At 42.9% G+C, this 22,342-nt stretch overlaps 1 protein-coding gene across 1 annotated transcript in view; it reads left to right on the top strand.

The window, feature by feature from the left end:
• Positions 1 to 22,342, top strand: part of GADL1 (glutamate decarboxylase like 1) — a 465,799-nt gene that overhangs the window by 335,311 nt on the left and 108,146 nt on the right. The window lies entirely within an intron of this gene.

The raw sequence follows: 22,342 nt of genomic DNA, 5'->3' as shown, positions 1-22,342 counted from the left end.
AAGCACAGATCGGAACCCCATAAAAGAACTCCGTAGTGCTTCCATGGGGTTCCTTTCCGTGCTTCCGTTCTGCACCGCATCTCCGGATTTGCTGACCCATTCAAGTGAATAAGTCCATCTCCATGATGCGGAATGCACACGGCCGGTGCCCCGTGTATTGCAGAACCGCCGTATTCGGCCTGCAATACGGCCACAGGAGCACTACGGTCATGTGAAAGAGGCCTATGGCTGAGACATGATCAATAGTGATTGCGTACGATCAGGTCACTGGGTTTTCAAGTGACCCAATCGAAACGAGGCAAACCATATGCAAACCATACCATATGCATACCATATGCAAACCATATGCATTCAGCCTTGAGCACCTACAAAGCACCGAAGAGCTGTAGGTCCAGTTTTCCTGCTGTATGTATCTTATCATGCACACATTGAATATCAGGTTATTTAGTGTGAAAATGATAAAATGATAAAACATAAGCAAAAGCAACAAAGCCAATAATCACTTATTTCTATATTTCTATATAAAAAAAAATGCCATTAAATTGCTATGTACTCCCAAACAATGACAATAAATAAATGAATTCCGCATAAAACAATGCCTCAGAAAATAATAACATTATGGCTGCTGAAATACAGAGAGGCAAAAAAAAAAAAAAAAAACAATTGCTGTCCATTTAGGCCTTTTCTGGCCTGATTATTAAGAGGATAATAACAACATTTTGCAACTTCTTCCTTTACTTAGACTACAGTAAAAAAATATATATAAAAAAATATAAAGAAATGGCCTTGGTAAATGTGGGCCAGAGTGTTTCAATGTAGAGCATCCAATTTTTTATTGCATTCTCTTGTAGTAGCAAACTATTGTTATAAAATAATGCTGCTGTAACTGAATAAGAAATGGTAGATTTGTCATGAGTAGATTTAGTAGGAGTCTTAGATGCCTTAATGTCTTGAAAATTTAAAAAGTACAGTGTATTGAACAAGGTTTGATAGTTTTTTTGCATCAAGTCTAAAACCTCTGTCTTCAGTAGAGATGAGCGAATTTTATATTTTGAAATTCGTTTGCGCTTCGTTTGGTGGTAAAAGCAGAATTGCGTTATTGATTCCGTTACCAGGTACCATAACGCAAATTTATGACATTATGCATAACGGAATGCCTTTAGAGGCATTTTGTTACACATTCCGTCATAATAGAAGTCTATGGCCTGCATAACTGATCCGTCCCGTTTCCATTATGCAGAAGAGGACTCCCCTGCATGACGCGACAGATGCGTTATGCAGGCCATAGACTTTTATTATGACGGAATGTATAACTAAATGCATCTAAAGCCATTCCGTTATGCATAATGTCATAGAATTGCGTTATGGTCAGTGGTAACGGAATCCATAACGCAATTCTTCTTTTACCATCAAACGAAGCGCAAACAAATTTCATAACAAGAAATTCGCTCATCACTAGTCTTCAGATGTTACTCCACCCTCTATGCCACCTTTTTACTGGAGGAAGATTGCAACATTTATGGCGACTTTTCAAAAAGTTGCTGTTGAAGTTTCTGGTGTAAATCAGCTTGACAGGCTAACCATGAAGCATGTGCACTGGGGGTTCCACCACCATGGCGGCCTTGGGTGTTACTATCAACCACTCTTCCAGGGGCCCATTTGATGATGATATCTAGCTAAGAATCAGAGAAGTGGCTATGTATTGCAACTCTTTTGAATTTTTAAAGACTCACTAGCTCTCTGACTTAAGACCTTATATAGACTTCAGTGAATAGGGCTATGCACATGTGTGGCCACCTCTCTTATTCTTGACTGCAATAGTGGGTCTGGGGCCTTCACCAACTGTAATCCAGCCTTGCTCGCTATTACAGGTATGTATGTGATTAAGATTGCGACATTGGACTGATGTGAGTGATCACGGTCAACGTGTAGTGCTGCTGAGCATGCTAACATTATAGAAGCAGTGGGCAGTATGCTGACCTATATGAAAAAAAAAAGTTTCATAGGGTTTTTCAGTATGTAGTAATTTAGAGCAGGTAATGTAGAATGGTAACATTACTGCATTTTGGTTGGATGTTTTTTTTTGTTTTCACTGCCTTAGGGCCATGTTTATTTTCAAATGAATTCTACACTTCACCACTTTTTTAGTTTTAATGAAAAGAACTATTGCCACATAATTTTTTGGTTTAAGGAACCATGAGACTTACTCCATTGTAAGATTAACTGATCGATTTACCTGTCTTTTAAAGAACTGCAGTCAAAAAGTAATTTTCTACCTGGCTCAACCTGTGACTATCACAGTGGGGATGAAAAAAAGGCTTTGCTTGTATGAATTCTTTATCTTTAGCGAGTCTGTTCTTCCGTATAATCAGTACATGCTTTCTCATTTTCAGGTTCTTAGTCAAAGTGCCACTCAGCCTTTTCAAGTTCTGTCTTTTTCTGTACATTTATTACTATATTTCTGGGCCAAGTTACTCCCAAAATCATTATTTAAAGAAACCTGTATATAAAAATAGCTTTATCTGGAAGCTTTATATAATAGGTTTTGATACATGAAACATACACCTAGACAGAGACATGCAGAAGAAATGCATTGCTCCACCACTTGGTCTTATGCCATGATCCCAGAAGATATAAGATGTATTCAACATTTTCTGGATGGCTAACAACAATTCGGCAGTCGTCATTACCCGGTTTATTGATCAGTCACTAAAAGCACTCCTTAGTTGAGATATAATGATGCTTATGGTGGCTGATTTAGGTGTACCTGCTGCATTGTTATTTTTGTCTCCAAACAGTTCCAGTCATACACTGATAACGTTTCTTACATCAGTTGTAATACACCATATGTGATTAACTAATTTACCTTAGCCTGCTGTAAATTATAATTTATGGAATCTACTTCCTGCCCTTGAAAAGTCAGGATTACAAAAGATATTGACAGTATCCACTATAACAGTGACATCTACAGCACCCCGCCCCCTTAACACTCCCCCCCCCCCACAGTGCCCAGTCCATTAAAATTGGACCTCCACAGCAGCCCACCCCCTTAACTATGACCTTTACAGCAGTCTTCCCCTTTCACAGTGACTTTAACCACCCCATTCACAGTGACCTCCACAGGAACCCGTCCCCTTAACAGTGGCCTTTACAGCAATCTGCCCCTTAACACTGACCTCCATAGCGGACCATCCCATTAACTGTTACCTCCACAGCAGTTTGCCCCTAGGGTGGCCAGAGGTCCAGTTTTAGGCCGGACAGTCTAGCTTTCAGACTCCCTGTCCTCCATCTGGCGTAGGGCCTGGATGGATACAAGGATGTCCTTTTGAACAGCCTGTTTTTCATTCTCATAAAGCAGCACTGTCTGAAAGTGAGCTGCAGGATGAAAGTCCCTGCAGCGGACAGAATTTGATTTTCAACTTCTTTTTTTCAATCCCTGTCTGCTAAGGAGTGGGAGGGGGCGTGACCTAACCAGATTATGGGTGTGGTTTAGCAGGACCTGGGGGCGGGGTTTTAAGTTTGTCTTTTGAAGGTGGACACATTGCGGCAGGGGGCGTGTCTGGGCTCCTTCCTGCAAGAGTGACGTCCCTCTGGGCACCTAACTGGCTCATTTGCATACCAAATAAACTGCATTTTCAGAGGATAAAAACATCTATTGCTGTAACAAAGACACATCTTGAAATAAGGCACTAAGTGCTATTAGGCCATGGCTTTACTTCAATAGCAATTATTCTGGTGACAGATTTTCTTTAAAGCTCTCCTACAGCAGTGAAAATAAATGGCTGGGTTGTTATGGAAACCTGTAGTCAAACTGTATATGGAGGCTGGAGGACCTACGAGCTTCTATTGGCTGTTAAGGGTCATGTGACCAAGCTACTATTGGCTAATGCATTTTTTGGGAATATCTCAGGAACGGTACGTCCTAGAGAGCTGAGACCAGGTCTAAAACCTTCCTGGATGCCTGATGTACCTGTGTGCCAAATTAGGATTGTAAGTGCGACGGTGCGGATTCCTTTAGCGGACACACACACACACACACACACACACACTCAGCTTTATATATATATATATATATATATATATATATATATATATACACAAATTATATAAACATAGTGTCTTTGCATTTCATTCAAATTCCTTATCATTTTTCAAGGTAGTGAAGGTTACTAGGGATGGCCAGCATTTTAGAAAGCTACTAAAACCTGAAATATATTGCATGTTCTTAAAACATATTCCTCAATAGAAAACAGGATCTAATTTCACATTATTGAATGTGACATGCTTACACCATTAGCTTTATGCTATAATGTTGTTTCTAATGTGTCTACATAGTCTTTAGGTCCTCTTTTATAATTTATTGGCTGATAATTATAAGTCATGATTGGTCAGTATATTTGTTTTACACTGTCTGTGTATCCAGCTATGATCAAAGGGTTTTTCCAAGTTTGCATCAGCATCCTTTAAAATAATAATTTATGAAGGCACTGTAGCTGTAATTTTGTAATCAATTTCCTTTACCTTTATTACTCCTATCTTCCGTTCTGGGCTGTGGTCTCATGATTGTGTTCATGCAGCCTTTTCTCATTTCTTCTGCAGTGTCTATGTAACTATCTGGTGGGAGGAGCTGTAAACTAGCTGGACGTTGTTATGGGTGGTGCATTATGGGTTTGGTTGGATAAAGCAACAGAAAGTGATACATACAGGATGGAAACAAACCAGAGTGATCTATTATTAAGGGGAAGATGAGTCATGACAGTCCAAACTAAGGGGAAAAAAAGTATGGGGAAAATGTACATGGGGTAAGTGACTGCAAAAGCATAACTGCTAAAACTATAATAATTCTGGAGAACCTCAATAAAGGCTGTAAAATTCTAAAGGTTAATCAAGGTTAAAAGAAGCTATGAAGAGTTCTACATTATGCTGGCTCTCCTCTAAAATGCACACAGAAAAAAAAAAAAAGTGGCACTACATTGTGGCCCATAATCCTGCATTCATGGAACACTCCAGGGACTTCCTCCAAAACAGGACCGTGGTGCACCGTAGAGATGAGCGAAGTTTTGAAAAATGCAATTCAGGAAACCTGCTGAAGTTAGCCAAGAAAATTGCTTTCCTATGAATCAATTAGTCACAAATCACTATAAATGAAGTATACCCAGGCCACTCTGCCTTAGGGTAAGGCCATACGGAGTGGTCGTGCTGTGGGTGGGTTGTGGCCATGCTGTGGTGAAAAACCATATGGCCAACTAGCCTGCAGTTGCCTTTCATTTAATAATGGAGACCGCATTGTATAGCCCTTCTTCATTGTTAATGGCCGTGTGGCACATTTAAACAGGGGTTGTTGCTAGTATGGGGTTTGGCTGGCTAGGTTGTGGGGACAATATTCAAATTATTGCTGCTCTGACCTGCAATCTCCTGCAGGTTATTTGACAGTAATATTAATCAGCTCTGGCATGCCCATTTCTCCAACCCCAGTGCTCTCCTGCCCTACAGATGGGAGCCCTCCCTTCTTCTACCATTTGCTATTCCTCCTTTTCCACATTATCTAATATTGATGGAAATATATCATCAGGAACATCCAGCTCCTCATCTCTCTGCATCTTGCTGACTTTTTTAGGACATGGAGACCAAGAAGGATGATTTGGAAGAAGTAAAGCCAGCAAAAGCCATCATTAAGACCTGGCCCCCCTAATGGGTGCAGGCTGGATGGTATTGGTTGGCACGCTGGCACTGGAATAATAAAGGCTTCCATCTTATTGGTATTGAATTACATATCTTACTTTACGGATGATGTAGGAATAAGTAAATGTAGGAATAAATAAATAAAACCGACGCAGAGTAAGTCTCCCTGCACTCTCCCTGAATTCTTCCTGCATTCTCCCTCTCTATATTATTACAATTAATCATTTTCTGAAACACTGTCCCTGACGCATGAGCGTTTGCCACGTCTCTCCCTATGTTCAGCTCACAGGACAATGGCAGAGACCGTTGGGCACAATCTGCGTATTGGCTTGTTGCATGCCAATATGGGTGATCTCGCATTTCCAGGCTTCACTTTGTAAAATGTGCAGCCACCATTTTAGTAAAAACTGATTCATTACCACAAAGCAAGAGGAAATTGGGATTCATTGCAAATCAAAGTTTTCCTGAGCTTTGGACCAAATTCTGCTTTGCTTCATTCAACAATAGTGCTCAGCATCAAAACCGGCATAATCCGGCAATCATAAAGTATGGAAATGTGGCACTCACCACTTCTATTAAAATGTATCCTTTATTCACCACATTAATAGTAGTGTTGAGCGAATCAAAGTTAACAAAGTGGAATTCGATCAGAATTTCAGGAAAAATTTGATTTACTATGAATCCAAATTTCTTATCGCTTCGTGGTAACAAATCAATTTTTTTCTGAAATGGCGGTAAAAACGAAACAAAAACATACCTCATCCATTTGATCACGGACAGGCCATCGCGGCCATCTTGATTGAAAAAAATGCACAAAATCTTGCGCAATGACGTCATCAGCGCATCAGTCCGCTCGAGATTTGGCGCGTCTTCTTCAGTCAAAATGGTCGCAACAGCCTCTCTGTGATCAAATGGATGAGGTATGTTTTTTATTTTTTTTTTGTTTAACCACTGTTTAACCCCTCAAAGGCCTCAATGGGAATTTCATATGCCGCGATCAGCATTGAATGTGGAATCTAAGGGGTTCAATGTGCCCGCTACATACAGTGAAATGTGATTTGTGACAAGGTACTTCGTAACAAATCTTAATTTCTTGCCGAAGCTGCCAAATCGAATTATGAAAATTTTTCTCATCACTAAAAAGGTAAGGACTCATGGAGGGTGCAATTGCGTTTAGGCCAAAGCAACAGTTGTTACTTTGGCCTAAAGGCAATAAACACTATTTCACCCTCCGTGAGCCTTGTCTTTTAATGTGGGGAATAAAGGATTGACTTTAACAGAAGTAGTAAGTGCTTTACGATTGTTGGATCTCCTCTGTGTTTGTCCTGATGTCCCTGGAGGAAAATCCATAAGGCCACCTGCACACATTGTGGAATGTGTGTGGTTTTTCCGTGCTGATTCCTGTGCGGGAAAAATGCAGCATATTACAGTACCAGCAAAGTACAGTTTTAAAATTTAATAGCATGTCAATTATATTTGTGGTTTTAGCTGCGGATTTCACCCTTTTCAATGGAAGGTTGAGCTCTGAGGAAAAACTGCATCAAATCTGCATTAAAAACAGCTGTTAGACAGTGCAGATTTTGGTGCGGATTTCCACACAGAAATTTGTGTGGATCTTATGCGTGTTCACCCGCACTCAAGTGCAGGTGACTAAATAGACCCTCTACATGCGTGCTATTTATAACACTGATGTGTTCCTATGTGGTAGATGGACATTTGGGCCCCATTGGGCACAGATTTCTTCCTAACCTATAGCTACTCCCCTGAATTTAGATTTGATGCATGTCTAGAATTTTTGAAGCAAGATAGATAAATAGATAGATAGTAGATAGATAGTAGATAGATAATGCAGCGTTCACCGCGACCTAGGGCCCTCTGTTGCTCTCTGGCTCTGCTGTACTGACTGGCTTTCTGTATAACTTAGCTTCTTATTTATGCTTCAACTTCTCTCTTTGTAGTCTGTCTCTAGATTTTACTAAGGAACTTTTCCTCCTGGCTCCTGAGGTTATAAGCTGCGGCCTCTATATCCAGCAGAGCTGACGGTGCTCTAGCTGGCTTGGCTTGGGCACGTTCAAGAGCGACGTGCACAGCACTTGCTTCCTTCCCCTAGCAGGGCGTCAGCTAGACTGCTCTAGAAAATGGTCCCCACCCTTCCTGCAGGAAGTGAGACTCACCCACTCCTCCACAGAGGGGAGTTAGAATGGAATGGAAAGCTTCATTCTACCTAACTGTAGCTCTGCCATGTTTGCTGCTACCTGCTGGTGAACCAGGCACATTACAGGTGAACATAACAGTTACATAGAAATAGGAATGCACATTGTGTTTGTACCTGAAATAAATACACATGATGACATGAGGTTAACCAGTAAAGACAGTAGCGAGGTGCAAAGGTAGTAATGCCACTCTGGGGCGTTACAATAATAGATATTGATAGATATAGATGAATATAGAAATGACTGTTGTTTTTTTTGTTGTTTTTTTTTTCATCTCAAGAAAATGTCTGCCTTTCCTTTGCTGAAATATAATTTGTCTAGTTGTTGAAGAAGATTGGATTGTGTTTTCGGGTTTTTTTTTCCCACCGCCAGTATTTAACACTCTGTTGAAACACAGTCAACTTTCATAGAGGAAATGTACAGAGCAGCCAACTTGTATCATAAAGCGAAGGCATAGAAAACAGATGGCATTTCTTTGGGGACTATAGCAATCATTACAGAGATTGGTTTGGTTTGCGTTATGCAGAGTGAAAGAATTTCCTATCACGGCCCAATATGATTTGCAACATTTCTCATTATTCATAAAACTCGGAACAATGCTAGAAATTTAGCACGGCCTATTATATTTTGTGATCAGGCGACACGCTATAGGATCATTAAAGCCAGCAAAAGCAGCTGGTCTAAAAGTATGATAAAGAGGAACAATGGCTGAGCCTATTTATATCTATCACTCCTACACAAAAGTTTCCTGGGTGATTAGAATCACTGGCAGCAGCAATTATGTTAAACCTCCAGCGTACATGAGTCGTCTGCCTACTGTATTGTCTGCCACCTTGATGTATGCCCAGAATAAGATTGGACTATACAAACTAAATTATGCTCAAAGGGGAATACAGTATATTTAAAAGAGTGTACATATCTTGTATCACAAAAAATTACAGGGTCTTCACTATTGTCCTAATTGAATCAGAAATATGTATTTCTTGGTATTTTTATCACTACTGTTATTGCTTTTTCTGCTTGAAAAATTCAGCAAAATGTCTGCAGAACAGAGGGGATGGTATTGAACAGGCACATACATAAAATGTGTGTGTCCCTCTGCTTTATAATAAACTGTGCGAATATTCATTTAACAAACTCGACCATTCCGTGCACTGGGGACCCATTCAACCTGACTGCACTACTTTTTTGCGGTGCGAGGACGAGGAGAGAGACCCAACGGAAGCACTATGTAGTGCTTCCGTAGGGTTCTGCGCCTCTATTCCGCACCGGAATGGGATTGAGGACCGATTTAACCCCTTAAGGACACAGGGCGTACAGGTACGCCCTTGTGCCCTGGTACTTAAGGACACAGGGCGTACATGTACGCCCTGTGCATTTTCAATCACCGCCGCGCGGCCGGCGGCGATCGGAACCCCGTGCCTGCTCAAATCATTGAGCAGGCACTTGGGGCAAATGCGTCGGGGGGTCCGGTGACCCCCCCATGTATGCGATCGCAAAAAACCGCAGGTCAATTCAGACCTGCGGTTTTCTGCGTTTCCGGGTTATTCGGGTCTCTGAAGACCCGATAACCCGGAACAGGATGGTGATGGTGGTGTGATTTCACTCCACCAATCACCATCCAGCGATCCTGAGTGGTGATGGTGACATCACCACTCAGGATCGCTTTCTGATTGGTCAGGGGGCGGTGCGGCGGCAGATTCAAAAGAGGCAGGCGCCCCTCTCCTCCTCCTTTTGTGTTCCAGCGCCGGAGGAGAGAGGAGCTGCCTGCTTGTGTCCACCATCGCTGCCAGCACCCCTGATCTGTGCCCCCAGGACCCGATCTGTGCCCCAGCACCCCATCAGGTACATAGGGACAGCTAGGGAAAGTTTGGGATAGGCAGGGAAAAAAAAGGGAAAGTTAGTTTTTTTTTACTTTTTATTGCATCACCCTAGTTAGGGTGTCTGGGGTCCACAGCACAGCTGTGTGACCCTAGACCCCCCAGGGGTGCTGCCACTTGCCCCCCTCCCCCTGCCACTTGCCCCCCCCCCCCCCACCTTTTTTGGGGTGCTTTTTTTTTTTTTTTTTTTTTTTGAGTTCGCTGACTGTGACCGGCACTTAGCGTCCGGCCACTGTAAGCGCATCGCACACCCCACCGCTGATCAACTTCGGACGGTTGATCAGCAGTTTTGAATTTTTTTTCCTCACTTTTTTGCCCTTTTTTTTAGTTAGTTTTATTTATTTTTTTCTGTTAGTTTTAGGGTGAGTTCGTGAACACCCGTGCCCCCTCACACACGCACACCAAATAAAGAGTTACACACACGCACATATACACGCAGACACACACTCCCCTATGGCCCGCCGGACGTTCTCGGCCGAGGAGGCATACGCCCAGCTTGCCTCCGAGTCCGAGAGTCCCAGTGAGGATGAGGATGACCCCACATTCCTGTTGTCATCCGCATCCTCCTCATCATCTAGCGATGATGATGAGCCCCCAAGGCGGCGGAGACGCCGCCAGGCGGAGCAAGGGGACCGCCATGTTAGGGACCCTGTGGCCCACACTAGTACGAGCAGCTCTGGGGCTCGTACTGGTTTCCCGGCCCACCAGTTAAATCCACCGGAGCACCCTGCCGGTGAACTTGTCTGGTGTAGCCCAGAGCGATACGAGCCCGTGATTCCTGATTTTGTAGGCCAATCAGGAATCCAGATTTCCACAGTGGGCTACACTGAATATGACTTTTTTTGTCATTTTTTCAGTGACTCACTGGTAAATCTGATGGTGGAGCAGACGAATCTGTACGCCCAACAGTTCGTCGCTCAACACCCGGGCTCCTTTTTGGCCAGGCCCGGTGGCTGGACGCCGGTCAGTGCAGCCGAAATGAGGACATTTTGGGGCCTCGTGCTGCATATGGGCCTGGTCAAGAAACCCAGTGCCAGGCTGTACTGGAGTGGGGACGTCCTATATCAGACCCCACTTTACAGTACGGTTATGACACGCTCCCGGTTTGAGGCCATCAGGAAATGTCTGCATTATTCCGATAATGCAGCATGTCCACCCCGAGGTGATCCTGCCCATGACCGTCTGTACAAGATACGGCCGGTCATCGATCACTTTGGGGCCAAATTCATGGAGGCCTATGTACCTGGAAGGGAGGTCGTGGTTGATGAGTCTCTCATTGCGTTCAAGGGGAGACTCATTTTCCGCCAGTATGTGCCTTCCAAGCGGGCGAGGTATGGCGTGAAGCTATACAAAATTTGTGAGAGTACCTCAGGGTACACTTACAAATTTCGTGTGTACGAGGGGCGAGATTCCCGGATTCAACCACCAGAATGTCCCCCCACTCTGGGTGTTACCGGGAAACTCGTGTGGGACCTTATGTACCCACTGCTGGATAAGGGTTACCACTTGTACGTGGATAACTTTTATACCAGTATCCCCTTGTTCCAGTCCCTTGCCGCCAGATCCACGTCCGCTTGTGGGACCGTGCGGAAAAATCAACGCGGCCTCCCTGCCCACCCCCTCCAGGTACCCATCCCCAGGGGTGAGACCCGTGCCCTTACCACTGGAAACCTGTTGCTGGTCAGGTATAAGGACAAGAGGGATGTCCTTATGCTGTCCACAATTCATGGTAACGGCATCACCCCTGTCCCTGTGCGAGGTACCGCGGCAACGGTCCTCAAGCCCGATTGTATCGTCGCCTACAATCGGTATATGGGAGGAGTTGATCTCTCGGATCAAGTCCTCAAGCCATATAACGCCATGCGCAAAACCCGGGCATGGTACAAAAAAGTTGCGGTCTACTTGGTGCAGGTTGCCATGTACAACTCTTTTGTACTATCCCGAAGCGCTGGCAGCACAGGGACATTCCTCCAGTTCTATGAGGCAGTCCTCAAGGCCCTGATCTTTTCGGACCGGGAAAGAGCAGGCCGGAGTACCTCGGGAACTGTAGGCGCCCGGATCGTCCCTGGCCAACACTTTCCAGGTGTGGTCCCCCATACTGGAAAGAAGGGACGAACCCAAAAAAAGTGCAGAGTGTGTCGCAGGAGGGGGATACGGAAGGACACGACTACTCAGTGCGACACATGCCCCGATCATCCGGGCCTCTGCATTGACGGTTGCTTCAGGGAGTATCACACTTCCATGGAGTACTAAATTTATATCCCAATTTAGGACTGACATGGGATAAAAAAAAAAAATGGTTCTCAGACTTGAGACACCCAAAAAAACTAAAATAATTTATTAAAAGTAGACATAGGTATTGCCGCGTCTGTAATAATCTCCTCTATAAAAATGCCCCATGACCTAACCCCCCAGATTAAGGCTGCTTTCACACTAGCGTTCGGTATTCCGTTCGTGAGCTCCGTTTGAAGGAGCTCACGAGCGGACCCGAACGCAGCCGTCCAGCCCTGATGCAGTCTGAATGGAGGCGGATCCGCTCAGACTGCATCAGTCTGGCGGCGTTCAGCCTCCGCTCCGCTCGCCTCCGCACGGACAGGCGGACAGCTGAACGCTGCTTGCAGCGTTCGGGTGTCCGCCTGGCCGTGCGGAGGCGTGCGGATCCGTACGGATCCGTCCAGACTTTCAATGTAAGTCAATGGGGACGGATCCGTTTGAAGATGCCACAATGTGGCTCAATCTTCAAGCGGATCCGTCCCCCATTGACTTTACATTGAAAGTCTGGACGGATCCGTACTAGGCTATTTTCACACTTAGCTTTTTTTTGCTAAAATAATGCAGACGGATCCGTACTGAACGGAGCCTCCGTCTGCATTATTATGGGCGGATCCGTTCTGAACGGATCCGCCCGAACGCTAGTGTGAAAGTAGCCTAACACGGTCCAGAAAAAAAAAAAAGGTGCAAAAAAAGTTTTTTTTTGTCACCTTACATAATAAAAAGCAAGCGATCAAAAAGTCATATAGCCCCCAAATTAGTGCCAATACAACCGTCATCTCATCCCGCAAAAAATGAGCCCCCACATAAGATAATCAGATAAAAAAAAAAATTGAAAATGACTCTTAGACTTTAGAGATACAAATTTTTTTTTAGGGAATCAAAAAGGATAATATAGTCTAAAACCTAAATTATTGTAAAAAAAAAGTTGACTTATTAGGTATCGCCACGTCCGTAAGAATCTCCTCTATAAAAATACCCCATGACCCAACCCCCCAGATTAACACAGTAAAAAAAAAAAAAAAAAAATAGGTGCAAAAAATTTTTTTTTGTCACCTTACATAACAAAAAGTTTCATAGCAAGCGATCAAAAAGTCATATAGCCCCCAAAATAGTGCCAATAAAACCGTCCGCTCATCCCGCAAAAAATGAGCCCCCACATAAGATAATTGGCTAAAAGAAAATTAAAAAAATTACACTTAGACTTTAGAGATACCCAAAAAAAAAAGTTGTATCAAAAAAGATAATATAGTCAAAAACCTAAATAATTGTAAAAAAAAGTAGACTTATTAGATATTGCCGCGTCCGTAAGAATCTCCTCTATAACAATATCCCATGACCTAACTACCCAGATTAACACGGTTAAAAAAAAAACAAAAAAACGGTGCCAAAACCGCTATTTTTGGCACTTTTCCATTTCAGTCCGTTTTTTCCGGTAAGAAAACAAGGGTTAACAACCAAACAAAAGTTAAAATTTATTACCCTGATACTGCAGTTTACAGAAACGCCACATTTGTGGTCGTAAACTGCTGTATCCGTAAAAGGGAGGCTGCAAAAGGAAAGGACCGACATGGTTTCTGGAAGGCCGATTTTGATGGCCTTTTTTATTGACACCATATCCCTTTTGAAGCCCCCCTGATGCCCCCCTAGAGTAAAAACTCCCTAAAATTGACCCCATCTAAGAAACTACACCCCTCAAGGTATTCAAAAATGATTATACAAACTTTATTAACCCTTTAGGTGTTCCTCAACAGTTAATGGCAAATGGAGATGAAATATCAGAATTTCAATTTTTGGTAACCTTACCTCACAAAAATGTAATATAGAGCAACCAAAAATTATATTTACCCTAAAAATACTCCCCCAAAAAATGCCACCTTATCCCGTAGTTTCCAAAATGGGGTCACTTTTAGGGAGTTTCGACTCCAGGGGTGCATCAGGGGGGTTGAAACAGGACACGGTGTAAATAAACCGGTCCATAAAAATCAGCCCTCCAAAAACCAAACGGCGCACCTTTCACTCTACGCCCCGCTGTGTGGCCGTACAGTAGTGTACGGCCACATATTGGGTATTTCTGTAAACGGCAGAGTCAGGGTAATAAAGATACAGTCTTGTTTGGCTGTTAACCCTTGCTTTGTTAGTAGAAAACATGGGTTAAAATGGAAAATAAGGCAAAAAAATGAAATTTTCCAATTTCATCCCCATTTGCCAATAACTCTTGCGCAACACCTAAAGGGTTAACGACGAATGTAAAATCAGTTTTGAATACCTTGAGGGGTGTAGTTTCTTAGATGGGGTCACTTTTAGGGAGTTTCTACTCTAGGGGTGCATCAGGGGTCTTCAAATGGGACATGGTGTAAATAAACCAGTCCATAAAAATCAGCCCTCCAAAAACCAAACGGCGCACCTTTCACTCTATGCCCCGCTGTGTGGCCGTACAGTAGTTTACGGCCACATATTGGGTGTTTCTGTAAACGGCAGAGTCAGGGTAATAAAGATACAGTCTTGTTTGGCTGTTAACCCTTGATTTGTTAGTGGAAAAAATGGGTTAAAATGGAAAATTAGACAAAAAAATGAAATTTGCAAATTTCATCCCCATTTGCCAATAACTCTTGCGCAACACCTAAAGGGTTAACGACGAATGTAAAATCAGTTTTGAATACCTTGAGGGGTGTAGTTTCTTAGATGGGGTCACTTTTAGGGAGTTTCTACTCTAGGGGTGCATCAGGGGTCTTCAAATGGGACATGGTGTAAATAAACCAGTCCATAAAAATCAGCCCTCCAAAAACCAAACGGCGCACCTTTCACTCTACGCCCCGCTGTGTGGCCGTACAGTAGTGTACGGCCACATATTGGGTATTTCTGTAAACGGCAGAGTCAGGGTAATAAAGATACAGTCTTGTTTGGCTGTTAACCCTTGCTTTGTTAGTAGAAAACATGGGTTAAAATGGAAAATAAGGCAAAAAAATGAAATTTTCCAATTTCATCCCCATTTGCCAATAACTCTTGCGCAACACCTAAAGGGTTAACGACGAATGTAAAATCAGTTTTGAATACCTTGAGGGGTGTAGTTTCTTAGATGGGGTCACTTTTAGGGAGTTTCTACTCTAGGGGTGCATCAGGGGTCTTCAAATGGGACATGGTGTAAATAAACCAGTCCATAAAAATCAGCCCTCCAAAAACCAAACGGCGCACCTTTCACTCTATGCCCCGCTGTGTGGCCGTACAGTAGTTTACGGCCACATATTGGGTGTTTCTGTAAACGGCAGAGTCAGGGTAATAAAGATACAGTCTTGTTTGGCTGTTAACCCTTGATTTGTTAGTGGAAAAAATGGGTTAAAATGGAAAATTAGACAAAAAAATGAAATTTTCCAATTTCATCCCCATTTGCCAATAACTCTTGCGCAACACCTAAAAGGTTAACGACGAATGTAAAATCAGTTTTGAATACCTTGAGGGGTGTAGTTTCTTAGATGGGGTCACTTTTAGGGAGTTTCTACTCTAGGGGTGCATCAGGGGTCTTCAAATGGGACATGGTGTAAATAAACCAGTCCATAAAAATCAGCCCTCCAAAAACCAAACGGCGCACCTTTCACTCTACGCCCCGCTGTGTGGCCGTACAGTAGTTTACGGCCACATATTGGGTGTTTCTGTAAACGGCAGAGTCAGGGTAATAAAGATACAGTCTTGTTTGGCTGTTAACCCTTGCTTTGTTAGTGGAAAAAATGGGTTAAAATAAAAAATTTGACAAAAAAAAGAAATTCTCAAATTTCATCCCCATTTGCCAATAACTCTTGTGCAACACCTAAAGGGTTAACAACGTATGTAAAATCAGTTTTGAATACCTTGAGGGGTGTAGTTTCTTAGATGGGGTCATTTTTGGGTGGTTTCTATTATGTAAGCCTCGCAAAGTGACTTCAGACCTGAACTGGTCCCTAAAAATGTCGTTTTTGTAAATTGCTGAAAAATTTCAAGATTTGCTTCTAAACTTCTAAGCCTTATAACATCCCCAAAAAATAAAATATCATTCCCAAAACAATTCAAACATAAAGTAGACATATGGGGAATGTAAAGTCATCACAATTTTTGGGGGTATTACTATGTATTACAGAAGTAGAGAAACTGAAACTTTGAAATTTGCTAATTTTTCCAAAAATTTGTTAAATTAGGTATTTTTTGGTGCAAAAAAAAATATTTTTTTGACTTCATTTCACCAGTGTCATGAAGTACAATATGTGACGAAAAAACAATCTCAGAACGGCCTGGATAAGTCAAAGCGTTTTAAAGTTATGAGCACTTAAAGTGACACTGGTCAGATTTGCAAAAAATGGCCTGGTCCTAAGGTGTAAAAAGGCTGTGTCCCTAAGGGGTTAATACTGGCCCGACTGGCACACAGTCGTGTGCATGAGGCCTTAGGCTGGGTTCACATACCATTTTTGCCATCTGTTTAACATATAAGTTTGAAAAAAAGGATAAAAAAACGTAGCACACCACGCTTTTATATTCTGCAGAATCTGGTAAAAAAATGTATACGTTAATGTATAGGTTTGTTTTTTACAATGGAACTGTATGGTAACAGGTGCCACTGTATGTTTTCTTTTTATTTGGGGATTCGTTAAATGGATGGGAAAAACGTGATGTGAACCTGGCCTTCCATACCCATTTCAGCTGTTACTTTTGGCAGTTAGATCATGTGACCTCTGATGCAGGCGCCGGTTTTCACAGTGCCCGCTGTTCACACAGGATGTCAGTTTACTTATTCATTTCTATGAGAGCCCTGATGCCAGTCCCGAGGGTAAAATTAGAGAAACCTACTTCTTTATACTGTATAGGATGATATATTTCTATGGTATGTGTTACAGGAAATATGGCTTTCAGCCAGAACATCTTCCTGATGACGACACAAATATGCCTAATAATTGGACCCAGTGGTATTCACCCATTCACTATGGCCAGTAGCATTGTGTCCCTTGTTAGTATATCTAAGACAGGAAGGGCACATTGTAAAAGCAGTTAAACAACATTCTCTTATCCAAGAGATGGGGGAATATATTTAGTTGGTCACAGGGTGCAGTCTATGGTGGGGGGCTGGGACACAGGAACATATAGGTGAAAGTTGAGAGTCAGGCTCTCTCTTCTCTTCCTGGACCCCCTTGGATCTACAGCATTTCAGGAGCAGCCTAAGTTATATGTGTGCATATGTGGGTATGTATAGAAGTATAATATCCCAGTAGACTTTATATGTGTACATGTGGAAGGCTGAAAAGTCAGCCTGAATTTGTGGGAGGGGCATCTTACCTTCTTAAGCTCCAGCCCCCAGCTCCTCAGGGCGCTTCTGTTCACACCCACCCCCCCCCCACCCCCCCCACCCCCCCCCCTCCCCCTATTCTCAAACACTCCCCTTAGGGTACGCCCACTACTAGGCTTACCCTCACTCCTGGCTTCCGGCACAACACAGCCAGCTAGGTCAGGGGAAGCGCTTCCCCCCTCATCACAGTTTAAGCCTCTCCCATAAATAGATATTTGTAGTCTGCAATTGTATTACCAGTAGATTATATATGCTGTTTATGCATGAGTCTCTATATGTGCATGTACGGTCAGGTACTGGATGTGAGTTGGTTAGAAGAGTAGATCCAGTAGACTGTATATTGGTGGACTCTGTATATACTGTATATACATACACATTATTACCACATTTGCTTAGCATCCAGGGTGGACAGGAACTGAGGTGGCTGTGTGTGGTGGTGTCCTCTATGTATTGTGTTATCTGTATCTTTATGTATAATGTCCATTGCTTTGTCATCTCTATGTTATCAGTAAACTATGTTTATATATAAGTATCTGCGAGGGTTGTGTGTTGCTTCTGGGGTATATGAAGGACTGGAAAAGGTGTAATAATACACAGAATAATCGGGTTATATAGGAAACAAGAGCAACATGCTAGGAATAGAATAGAAGGGACGAAAAACTGAGATATACATAAATCCCCTATTTCCAATAAGCAAAATTCCCCTTATCAGACAACTTTCTAAGTCAGTGTCCACTGAGAGCTTAGTTCTCTGCAACAAGGTTCGCTATACAGTTTGGTACTGTAGCAGTCATGGCGCAACCATCTTAGAGGGGAATTTTGCAGTGAGCATGGCTTTTCTTTCTCAGCTTAACACTTTTTTCATTACCGCCGGAAATATCATCAAAGGGCACCTGTAAAGACTTAATATATGCAAATGAGCCTTCAGAGTCAAACGGGCGTCACCATTACTCGTAGAGGCTCTGCATTCTCCGCAACTGCCACACCCTCTGCACTTTGATTGACAGTGCCAGGCATGGTGATGTTTACACTGCCTGGCCCTCTTGACGCTGGGTTCAGACCTGAGCATACTGAACGTACGCTCTGTATGCGCGATTGTACGGGCGTTTGCAATCGCGCATACAGAGACAAGCGAATGTCCATTGTCGCGCGTTCCTGCTGAAGTCTATGTACGGGAACGAGCGACAAGACGCCCCAAAGAAGCTCCTATACTTCTTGGGGCGTTGGGCGTTTTACAGCGCGATCGTACGCGCTGTAAAACGCTCAGGTGAGAACCATTCCCATAGGGAATAATTGGTTCTTGCCTGTTGAGCGTTTTACAGCGCGTAGGAACGCGCTGTAAAACGCTCAGGTCTGAACCCAGCCTAAAGAGGGCACAGCAGCTGCAGAGAGCTGATCCTCTAGGACATGGATGTCAAACTCATGGCCCTCCAGATGTTGCAAAACTACAACTCCCATCATTCCCTGATAGCTGTAGTATGCCCAGGCATGATGGGAGTTGTAGTTTTGCAACAGCTGGAGGGCCACGAGTTTGACATCCCTGCTCTAGGAGTAACAGCAACACCCCCTTTGCTCTTAGAAGCTCATTTGCATATAACATAAACCTTCATTTTTCTCAGTAATGTAGACACCTATGAACATGGGACCAACACAGATGCCTTCAACTGCCAAGTGCACAAGTAGTAGGTCAGCTAGTTTCATAGGTACAAATCTGCTGACAGATGCCCTTTAATACAATGATCTTTCAATACCTTCAGAGCCAACTTTCTTGTTCTAACTATGGCATAAATTGTCTGCATTAGATATTCCATACAGTTTCCAAAGAACGCATCATAACATTACAATGTCTAACTACCACCGCCATATGTCCAAATGACATTTCTATACGGTGCCCAAAGAACAGTGCCATACAATTGCCTAAATACATTTGCCTGATCAATAAACTAGGAAGAGATGCTTAGGAGTTGCTTTGGGTAACAAATGTGGCCTACAGCCATCCATGGATAAAAATAATATGTGTAACTTCTTGATGCGAAAAAATCCACAGCGGCATGAACAATGGGGGGCATGGGATTTCTGCTGTGAGAACTCTTAGAACATCTTTGTTATAGTATTTTATTGACAGTCTCATGATGAAGCAATGACCTACATCTAGCACATTCTAACTTCCTGCTTAGATATTTCTAATGATTTTTTATTTATTTTTAAAAGATGAAACATGCAAAATCCTTGTGATATTTAAGTCAATGCCAAATGCATTTGTAAAATGAATGATGTATAGAAAATTCAGATATGGAGTTATTTGGATTACAGGGAATGAAAGCACTCTAACATAGCTGTAACCGCAATAGTATACATTTTCTTTTTAATGTTGTAGTCTTTATTCATTATATACTGTGCATGCATAACATGCCTCATACATCAGACAGCATACTGACATCCAAATCCGTCTAAAGCCCTAATCCATCCTAAACAACCCTAATGCATAACCAGTAAGGGAAGTTTTAACTAAAACTGACAAGAAGCCCTCTTTAAACATCTCACTGTGTGTTAAAGCTTATGTAACCTTGTGATGTATTTTTAATATTTTTTTATGATATCCTTGTACTAATTTGGGGCTACAATAATTTTTTCAATTGTTCCTTATTGAAAAATGTTCAGCTGTTTCTGGGACACAAGAGTTAATCGCATTTGAATAGATGCTATCACGAAAAGGGAAACGCTGATGTGAATCTCTCCTTATAAAAAGGCTGTGTACACCTTCGGGGCAATGTTTGTTTCAGTGCATTTTACTCATTATGGGCTACAAACAATTTTTTTCTATTGCACTTTTTTAAAGCTATTTCTGAAACACAAAAGTTAAAAAAAAATCAGTCTGATTGCAAGCTGTCATTTTGTGTACACAGCCTTTTTAAAGGGGGGGGATTCACATTAGCGTTTCCCTTTTCATTATAGCATTCCATCCAAATGTGATTAAAATGGAAAATAACAGAATTGCTATAACGGAAAGCCAAAGGGAGCACTTTAAAAGGTATTACATTTTAATCCATTCTAATAGAGTTGAATAGACAAAAAAAAAAAAGAACAGAAACCAACATTCCGTGGCAAACCTGTCTGCAGGACTTTTGTTTCCATCCAAAATAATAGAACCATGACCGATTCTGGTTTACGCTATTTTTTGTCTATTCAACTCTATTAGGACGGATGTAAATGGAATAGTATAACGGAAAATGAAACGCTGATGTGAATCCCCCCTAGGTTGAGTCATTCGTGTCTCTCCACTGTAATTTAGGCCTCATGCACACGACCGTAGTTCTGGTCCACATCCGAGCCGCAGTTTTTGCAGCTCGAGTGCGGACCCATTCACTTCAAGGGGCCGCAAAAGATGTGGACAGCACTCCGCGTGCTGTCCACATTCGTTGCTCCGTTCCGAGGCCCCGCCCCAAAAAATATAGCATGTCCTAATCTTGTCAGTTTTGCGGACAAGAATAGGCATTTCTACAATGGGCCACCCGTTCCGTTCTGCAAATTGCGGAAGGCACACGGGCGGCTTCCGTTTTTTGCGGATCTGCGGTTTGTGGACTGCAAAAAACGCCACAGTCGTGTGCATGTAGCCTTATGCGTATTTTGGTAGCAGCATAGCCTTTTAGAAAACAAATAAAGTATAATGAAGATAGAATGCACAGTCACCACTCTTAGGCTCCATTCACACGTCCGCAATTTTGTTCCGCATTTTGCACGATGTGCTGCCCGGACACGGACATCCGCACTTCTGGGTCCGCACTTCCGTTCAGCAAAAAAAAAAAAAAAAAAACGTGTCATATTCTTGTCTGTAATTGCGGACAAGAACAGACATATTCTATTAGTGCCGGCAATGTGCGGTCCACAAAACGCGGAACGCACATTGCCGCTGTCTGTGTTTTGTGGATCCGCAAAACACGTTGCGGATGTGTGAATGTAGCCGAAAGCTACATGCACACAAACGTTGTTTGTTTCCGTGTCCGTCCCTTTTTTTTTTTTGCGGATAGGATGCGGAACCATTCATTTAAATGCGTCCGCAAAAAACGCAGACAGCACAGCGTGTGCTGTCTGCATCAGTATGTCCGTTCCATTGCCCCGCAAAAAAATAATGCTTGCCCTATTTTTTTCTAGTTTGCGGACAAGAATAGGCATTATTACAATGGATCCGCAAAAAACGGATCCGCAAAAAAAAAAACGGATGCCATCCTTTTTTTTGTGGAGCCGCAATTTGCAGACCGCAAAACACCTACGGTTGTGTGCATGTAGCCTTAGGCCTCATGCACACGACCATGCCATTTTTTGCGGTCCGCAAACCGCAGATTCACAAAAAACGGAAGCCTTCCGCAATTTGTGGAACGGAACGGCCCATTGTAGAAATGCTTATTCTTGTCCACAAAACCGACAAGAATAGGACATGCTATATTATTATTTTTTTGCGGGGCCACGGAACGGTGCAACAGATACGGACAGCACACGGAGTGCTGTCCGCATCTTTTGTGGCCCCATTGAAGTGAATGGGTCCGTACCCGAGCCGCAAAAAATGCGGCTCGGATGCGGACCACAAAAACGGTCGTGTGCATGAGGCCTAACTCATATACTTATTTATGGAGTACCAGACAAGGATCAAGAGACCCCATTCTTTATATATATGGGGGACCCACAGTGCACCATTACCACTTGCCTGATCCTGCTTTTGAGCTGCATGCCACTCCTTTCCTTTCTGAAATGGAAACTACAAATGAACAGCCACACACAGGCAAGCATTTTCATGTCCAGAGTACGAAGACAATGCAATTGCATCTAGGGTCTGGTGCTTTGTCTAAAAAATTAGTAATACCAGGTACCAGGGGCATAACTACCATAGCGGCAGACCATGCAACTGCTATGGGGCCCAGGGCAAGAGGGGGCCCAGTTGGGATCATCCCCTCTTCTACTGAGGTTGAAAACCTGGTCAGGACTGTACCCTC

This window comes from Bufo gargarizans, chromosome 5, assembly GCF_014858855.1.
Source record: "Bufo gargarizans isolate SCDJY-AF-19 chromosome 5, ASM1485885v1, whole genome shotgun sequence".
NCBI lineage: Eukaryota > Metazoa > Chordata > Amphibia > Anura > Bufonidae > Bufo > Bufo gargarizans.
Note: the sequence above shows the minus strand (reverse complement) of the source record. Positions and strands in the feature narration are given on the sequence as shown.